Here is a 9734-nt window from a genome sequence, read left to right as displayed (position 1 = left end):
AATGTATCCGGATTTATTATGCGAAACTTTTGAATAATTCAAAATTGATTGAACATAAACTTAATATCAATAATAGTGTAAAAATGTTTCTCTCTCTTGACTTTCTATAGAATGCATTAATTTCAAAATAATTAATGGGTGATCAAAATATACTTTTATAGATAAATAGATGACCAATTTCCTAATACAATTATAACTTCACTTGCCCATCAAAGTACAAGACTTGAAAAACTTTGCATAAATATTATTGAATAAATAATAATTTATTCACAAGCATAATACTAAATCATAAGAATAATACTAAGATAACAAATATTAACACAATTTATATTCTATGTCAAATAATAATAATATATACTTTTGTACCTCATCAATCCATCCATAAAAGTCAAGCTTATACATAATGGTGGTAATAACATCATACTGAAATAATTTTTGAATGTCATAGTTAGATCCAAAAATAACAATATGCTTGGTACTATAAAGATCACAATAAAATTTTAATTGCTTTTTCATAATAAAATTTGATAATATAATTAAACAAAATATGAATAATTATGATTCATTACGTAATACTTTATATCTTAAGGTATTACGAAATTAAACAATGCAGTGTTACAAAAACAAAGTAGAACATTATTTCATCAAGATATGGCTTCCTTAGTCAAAAGTCATGCCGAATTAGCATTAAAGTAATAAATTTATCAAAATTCATTCAACAAAAGCAATACGTGTACTACGCAATAATATTTTCATATAATATTGGGTTTCAGATCTAGTTTCACAATGAATAATTATATATAGACAATTAGTCAACGCTCTAATTATATGGGTAGGGATGGCAATGGATAACCTACCCTGTGGGTATTCATGGAGACCCAACCCAAATACATGGGTTTTCCCCTCTTTTTCTTATCCATTGGGTAGGGTAGGTGATATTCTTTAATATCCACAGGGGATGGGTTGGGGATGGGTACTCACTAATTTCCCCATATGTTTTTTTTTTTTTTTTTTTTTTTTTTTTTAAAGATTCACAACTAAAACTAAATATACATTCAATCTTTTTTCTTTTTTTTTTATTTATTTATTTTTTCAGGTTCACAACCAATTTTTTTTTTTTTTTTTTTTTTTTTTAAGATCCACAACCAAAGCTAAATATACCTCCAATCTTTTTTTATTTTTTATTTTTAAGGTTCACAACCATTTTTTTTTTTAATTTTTAAGATTCACAACCAAAGTTAAATATACATTTAATCTTTTTTCTTTTTTTAATTTTTTTTTAAGGTTCACAACCAATTTTTTTTTTTTTTTTTTTTTTTTTTAAGATTCGCAACCAAAGCTAAATATACATTTAACTTTTTTTTCTTTTTTTTTAAAATTTTTTTTTAAGGTTCACAACCATTTTTTTTTTTAAGATTCACAACCAAAGCTATACATTCAATCTTATTTTATTTTATTTGGCTCAACAATAAAATCAAATACACATTAATTAACATTCTCACGTTATTCTTGTCAAATTTTATGCATATCTAGAATTTTTTAAATTTATTTAAAAAAAATTAAGGACACTGTCTAGTGTAGGTTTCGGTTTGCTTTTCTATGTTATTTTATTTTGTTGTGTATTGTAATTTTCAGAATGGTTTGCTTGTTCTGAAATTTCAATTAACGAGTATGAATCTATTTATTTTATGTTATCACACAATTTATACAACATATATATATATATATATATATATGAATGTATTTGAAAATAAGGAAATTGTAGAGAATCAAAACAAGCATGAGTTGTGATTGGTTAGAAATGATGGGTACATAGATTTATTTGCTAGAAAAACAAAAAGGGGATACAAAGTCATACTAAATAATTTTTTTTAAATTAAAAGAATTTTTCTTAGTTATGAACAGATTTAACTGAAATCAGCTTGTTTCCCAATGTTATGCTTCATTTATTTAGATAGAAAATATTTTTTAATGAAAAATATTTTTTATAAAAAAATTCAAAATATATTTTTTTATATTTGGTGGTGGTGGTGATGGAACGAAGGTGAAAGTAGAAATTGTTACATAGTGGTGGGGTGATGGCGGCAGTGATGATGGTAGTGGCTATGGTGATGGTAGTGTGACAGTGAAAGTGAGAATAGTGGTGATGGTGTTGTGAAATTAGTAAAAATTTAATTGAAAAAATATTTTTTGTTTTTTAAAAGTAACAAACAACAAAATTTGTGGGGGACTAAAGGAAGAAGATGGAGGATGGATTGGGTGTGGTAATGCATAGATATCTTAAAATGAGTGGTTCAGATTTGTTAAAGGTATAATTAGATTTTGGATAAATTAAAATGAATTGTTCAAATTTGCTAAGAGAAAGATGGTTTAATGTCTAAATTGTCCGTGGCTAACAATTCCTTGTTTATGCCCTGATGCAATTTAATATGAGTCTTATAACATTTTCTTCAAACAAACTTTTTGATTGTCTCAAAATTATATATTTGATTATTATAAAACAAACTTTTTAATTAATTAATTAATGTGTATTTGATTTTGTTGTTGAACCAAATAAAATAAAATAAGATTGAATGTATATTTAGCTTTTGTTGTGAACCTTAAAAAAATAAAAAAATAAATAAAAAAATAAGTTGTTAACATTAAATATATTAAAAAAGAAAGAAAAAAGATTGAAGGTATATTTAACTAAAACCTTTATAAAAAAAAGACAAAAGAAAAACAACAAGGTTGTTAACATTAAATATATTAAAAAAGAAAGAAAAAAGATTAAAGGTATATTTAACTTTTGTTGTGAACCTTAAAAAAAAAAAAAAAAAAATGTTAACATTAAATATATTAAAAAAGAAAGAAAAAAGATTGAAGGTATATTTAACTTTTGTTGTGAACCTTAAAAAAATAAATAAATAAATAAATAAATAAATAAATAAAAATTGTTAACATTAAATATATTAAAAAAAAAAGAAAAAAGATTGAAGGTATATTTAACTTTTGTTGTGAACCTTAAAAAAAATTAAAAATTAAAAATTAAAAAAAATTAAAAAAAAATTGTTAACATTAAATATATTTAAAAAGAAAGAAAAAAGATTGAAGGTATATTTAGTTTTTGTTGTGAACCTTAAAAAAAAAAAAAAAAAAAAAAAAAAAAATTGGTTGTTAACATTAAATATAAAAAATAAAAATGGAGATTAAAGTGGGTTGGGGAAAATCCATACCCATTAAAAAATGGGGAGGGTGGTACCCATGGGAAATGGGGAATGGAGAATGGGGAAAATTTATTATAGGGGAATGGGGATGGGGAATTAATATCCACCCCATTGCCCCCCATTGCCATTCCTATATATGGGTGTAAATTTATATTAGCAATCACATTCATTTAATTTTATTTAACGAAAAATCAAGATAATTCTCGAACAAGTGTTCTGATATCATAATATAAATAATTTTATAGTGTTATATATATAACATCTTTCATAATCTAAGATCTAGAACTATCATGATCTTTACAAACAATAACATAATGCAGAAAATAAATAATGTATCCAAATTTGTTATGCGAATTTTTTGAGTGATTCAAAGTTGATTGAACATAAACTTGATATAATATTAACAGAAAAGGTTTTTCTCTTTCAACCCTCTACAGAATACATTATATTCAGAATAATTGATGGGTGATCAAAATATATTTTTATAGATATGTTTCTTAATACAATCATAACTCTACTTGCCGTCAAAGTAGGAGACTTGAAAACTATTTCATCTATTGACAAATCAAAGAATAATTTGTGGTTATATGAAACTATAATTTTATTAAATCTATAATTCATATTGTAATATCATATGGGTCACCATAATGACTAAATAATTAAATTAACATTCCCACATGTGGGCCAAACGCAAAAAAAAAAAAATAAAAAAAATAAAAAAAAAAAAAATCTGGGCAAAGGAATGCCTTAATCCAACCAATTTTGGTGAGAAGTGTAATAGAGAAAAGATAACGAATTTATAATGGAAAAAAAAGTATTTTTTTTTTCTTTTAAGAAATTTATCACTTTTTAATATTTTTAAAGACTTGAGTAGTATATATACTCCATAGAATATTGTTTAACACTTATATTGTACATTCTCAAGAAGTGAGTGCATTTATGGATATAGATTGAATTGTAATTTTTGCAGAATTAATCATAACTAAATCATATTTAAAAAAGAAGGCATGCTTGAATTTTAATTTCAAGCCTTACTATATGCTAAAACATTAATAGCCTGTTCAGTTGGTTTCCTTTAATTTCATTTTTCTTGTTTTAAAAACAAAATAATGAAAAATTCGAAGACACTGTTTGTGTACTATTTGGCACGGTTACGGTTAATAGGAGATCGTCACTTGGCATTAAATTCTAGAGAAAAAGAGATTTGCACGTGTCAACCATACCGTCCAAGTGATGAGTGGATCAACCCATGAAATGCATGCCCCAATTTAGCTATAAGCCACCACAATGGGAGAAGACTTGGTCAACTTAATAGTTACGCGTATACAATTCACATAATTAATAATAAAAAAATTAATATCATAATATTATGTTATTTAAATAATAAGTATATTTTTAATGAAAGTTAAAGTTTTTATTCAAAACTTGTTTAATTGTGTATAATAATTTTTTTATTTTTACATATATAAAATTGCCACGTAACATAAGAAATTTTTTTCTTTACCAAACCAATTTAAAATTTCACTACATAATAGTATAAATATATGGACTTGGACTGTCTTCAGTTTAGATTTAGGACAATCCAATCCAATTCGGCTAATTGGGCTCACTTTTGGAATCTTTTTCTATAATTCGAACCATTCACATTTTAGAGTCTGTTGAGTATATTATTCCTGTAAAACATCACATCAATCGGATAACGGATACTATGTATTCGGATCACTTTTGTCTAAAAAAAATAGACGGTTGAAAAATTAATGATTCATAAAAAAGTGATCCGAATATATAATATTCATTATCTGATTGACGTGATTTTTTACAGGAATAATTTATTCAACAAATTTTAAAATGTAAACAGTTCAAATTATTTAAAAAAACACTCAAATATGAATCTAATGGACTGGACTGGACCCTCCAATCCTGATGATGGACGAGAGGCAAGCCACTCTCTAAGGCCTCGTTTGGGAACCCTCCTGTTTAGTCAAAAAGTTAAAAAGTTATTAAATTAACAAAAAAGCCACAAACTCATACTAAAAAGTTAAAGATTCTCTTTTCTCTCTATTTTTTACACATCTTTTCGTAAAAAGTCAAAAAATTATTCTAAATATACTAATTTTTTTAACTCATATTTTAACTAAATAATTAAAAAATTATTAAATTAGCCTGTTTTCAGATGAGCCCTAAATATATAAACTTATTTTCAGGAAGTTGCTGGAGATTAGTTCCTATTTTCTCTGAGTCAAAACCGGCAGCCATAAAATAGCAAAGAGAATCTACCCATATTGGGTGCCACCTGTCCAAGTTGTAAGATATTTTGATACTCAGACCTATTATCTCAGCAAATGTGTTAGTTGGGTAGTCCTAATATTGTATTTAGTTGAGGAATTTGAGAAGTAATTTGAAAAAGAAAAGAGAAAAAGTGTGTGAAATTAGATTAAATGTAAGTATATTTTATTCATATTTTACCTAATTTTTTCTTTTTACTTTTTAAATCTCTCCTCAAATCCCCAACTAAACATAGCGTAAAAGCGTGGAGAAAAGACACGTGGCAAATTGATATGAGGACACAACAGAACAGTCATGGACAGATTAACTGAAATTGTGGAATCAAGGCGAAATGAGAAAGGAAATGCAACTGTGGTGCAAGAATATAGTGCTAACTATCCACAAGGAAGAGAGTGGACTACATAATGGATTTTCAAGTGTGTAAGATATTAATGTTTATTAATGGATTTTCATACGAGTTCTACCCTCATTTATACATAAGAAATAGTGAAATCCTCTTTATTGAGGTAAAGAAAAATACTCAGTCTTATTTTTCCTTTTAAAGTTAGAATGAGCAGATAGCTCACATTGAATCGCAATCCGATCTTGATATGCCCGTATTTTATTTTTCACCTCATCAATTGTGTAATTGTTTTCTTTGAAGGCAAACACATAGTCAATTAATACTTTTAAGGACACCCACTGATAAATTTATAATAATTACACTGTGACTTTAAAATTTTATTATTCAATATTTTTAAAATACTCATTAATAAAACCTTATATATTATTTATTTATTTATTTTTTACATAACAAGATATTAAGAATTCAATCATCAATATCCAACATAATTTTGCCTTTTTTGGCACATTATCTTACAATTCATTTTGGTAGGATAGCAATTAATAATGTCCATCAATGTGGGCTGTTTTGGACCAAGAAGGAGATCCGAATATGATTTTCCTACTTTGGAATGCATTATGTAGGTGGGTTGATTAACTGGGAGTTCGGCTTCCTCCTGCACAAGGTCCATTGGGAGTGGAAATTAGATAGTTTTTGGGTAGAACTTGCATTTTTGTGTTTTTATTGTTCAAAAGACAAAGAAGACTTGTTTGATGAATTGTTTCTCAAAAATAGTTTTATTTATTATTTTATTAAACAATTAATTTTTTAATAAACAACAAAAAAATTGTTTTCAAAATTTTGAAATCTGTTTTTGAACGTAAACGAAAACAGTAAGGTAGTATTTGGTAACGTTTAAGTTTTTTTATTTATATTTACAAAAATTTTATAAACTGATTTTTGTTTATTTTTTGAAAAACATAAACTACAAACGCATTTGGTTTGGAAAAAATGTTTGAAATTTTTTAAAAATATAAACTAAAAAACATATTTGTTAAGGATTAAAATATTTATATTTATTTTTTATTATTTATGACAATTGGATCATACACATTATAATAAGCATCCATAATAACCATATTAATATAATACCAACCATAGATAAATTTAATAATCATATTAATAATGTTCATAACAGCTAACATATAAACCATAATAATAATAATATCACCATCAACCACGTGGAGTAGTAAAGCCAAATAAAAAGAGAGAGAGAGAGAGAGAGAGAGAGAGAGAGAGAGAGAGATCAGTGAAGAAGAAGAAGAGGGTGGCGAGACCTCCTTCATTGTTCGTCGCTGCCGCTGCTGCTACCAAAGAGCTGAACAAGAAGAAAGATTGAAATCGATCTCAGTTCGCAATCCAAACACTGACCTTGCAATCTAAGTCAGCAGATCTCTTTATCTTTTGTCGTCGTCGTCGTTTCCATCTTCGTTTCTGTCGCTGATCTCCGTAGCCACCGTTTCTGTTGCCGATCTCCTCTACCATGAAAGAACCGATCGTCATTTTCTTCGTTTTCTTCACAGCTTTAGGTAGATCGAAGGGGTTGTTGAGAACAACAACACAGATGCCTAAGATGCGATTACTGAACTTTGTGTTGCATCGGAAATGTCTAAGGTGTATGAAGATCTAGGTTAAGGTTCTCCTCCAACAAACTTTCTCTCTCTACAAATAACCCATTTCTCTCTCTCTCTCTCTCTCTCTCTCTTGATATTTCCATGGGGTTTCTGTCACGACCCAAACTCGCCTCTATGGGTTTAGCACCGTAACCGGCCAGTAATCCGAGATTACCGAAGGCCTGCTTAACAGTAGAACAGTAATACAGAGTACAGGGGCTGGCGGAAGCCAATACAGTAATTAAAGTTGTCCAATGAGCTGTGACAGTTTGTATGCAAAAGACTTTTCATACATGTATACAGTCAGTACCAAACAGTATGCACAATATTTACAATTTTTCAGGACAGGGACTTAATCCCTATGTAAACAGTACAGTTCAAAAACATTCAGTCTATACAATATTACAGAGCAGTGACAGTTGGGCGAAACTAAGACACCCCAAAAGCAGCCTAAGCTTGATCACACTTGGAACCTTGCAGTGAGGCACAATGGTTGGCTGACAAAACAAGAGCCTGCCTAACGCCCCTAGCAATGGTCCGGTGCCTGAACACCTACATATATATATGAGCAGTGAGCTAAAGCCCAGTGAATAACATATGCGTAAGGAGGTTAAGAATGAATGTCCTTTCAGTATTGAAAATAGTCAATTAAACAGTATATTAGTCATTTAGTTTATGGCTCATATTTCATGCCAACAGTCATTCAGAAACTATAATAGTCATATGTGGTACATCTAATAGCAAAACAGTACAGTAGGTCTTATAGACCGAACAGTCAGTTGATGGCCATCATATCAATAAACAGCAGTGGTTCCAACATGGAAACCGACAGAGATCTCTGTGACAGTAGCAGTACAGTACAGTAACGGTAGGTTGCTATGGATGCCACAAATACAGTTCACAAATAGGACATCATTCATTCAGTAACAGTATCATTTCAGAAAATAGTATAGTTCAGTTGTTCAGAAGATAATCATTATTGAACATATCTTTACAACATTGTTACTCACAGAGTTTTGGGCTACAGATAAGCTAGAGCGTCTCCGGAATGCCAACCTTATACAGTTACAGATTGAACACACACTAAGCTATACAGTTGGGAAAAATAATAACTTAATCCCTAATTTGCCTCGGTGTGGTTCTACATCAATATCCTCATTAAGATGCCTTAAACTAGGCCTAGGAATGCCTAGAATAAAATGGGCATGCAAAGATGCGCTTTAAAAATATTTTCAGAATTTTCAGAAAACAGAGGTCCCGCTCGAACGTGACTATATCCGCTCGAGCGGACATGCAACAAAAGGGTTCCGCTTGAGCGTATACTTACCCGCTTGAGCGGACTGTAAAACAGTCAAAAGTGTTGGATGTGTGAAAATCACGCTCGATAGGCGCTCTACACCTGCTCGAGCTTGAGACATAAGATTCCGCTTGAGCGTCCAATACCACGCTCGAGCGGACTGCAAACACAACTAAAGTGCTGGATGCACGAATTTCACGCTCGAGCGCTAGTCACCCCGCTCGAGCGTGAGTCCAAAATTTGGAATTTCCAGATTTGAACCTCAAGCTCAAAATCAACTTCAAATGTATCAAATTCGATCATTTTGGGCTAATTTTCTAGAAAACACTTCAAGACTCATAACATTACATGTTTTAAAGATCCATTTGAGAAATCGAAGCCCAAAGGTAGTTCAATTAAACCCAATTTCAAACCAAATTTCATGAACGTGACCTCAATGCAACATGCATGAGTTAAATCAACTTTAAAGCTTCAAATACATGCTCAAGTGAGTCAATTTCTACAAAGAGAAGATGAATTCATGGATTTTAACACAAGCATGAACATACATGCAAGATTTCCATGAAATCCAACCACCAAACTCAATAATGTAAACATGCATGCATGATTTGAGCTACAATACAACATACTAGAGCCAATTCTAGACTTAGCTCTCCAAACTACCATGATCCATGCTAGATACAACTTAGATACACAACTAAGAGAGTGATTTCTCTACCTTATGTCTTCAATTCAAGTGTAGAAGCACAAATATGCAAGAATCCCTTCAATTTCTCTCAATCTCCAATCTAATTCTCAAGAACTCAAGATTTTCTCCTACCCTCTCTCTCTCTAGTCGGTTGTGACTCTCAAAAAGGGTTGATGAAATGTTTAGTTAAGAGTGTATGAAGTGGAGAGGAGTTGCTTAGATTAATCTACTAGGTGGCAAATTGGTAAATAGGGCCAACTCT

The sequence above is a fragment of the Camellia sinensis genome, chromosome 13 (genome assembly GCF_055761805.1).
Source record: "Camellia sinensis isolate YWXY chromosome 13, ASM5576180v1, whole genome shotgun sequence".
NCBI classification, from domain to species: domain Eukaryota; kingdom Viridiplantae; phylum Streptophyta; class Magnoliopsida; order Ericales; family Theaceae; genus Camellia; species Camellia sinensis.
The sequence above is the reverse complement of the archived record's forward strand: the minus strand, read 5'-3'. Positions refer to the sequence as shown.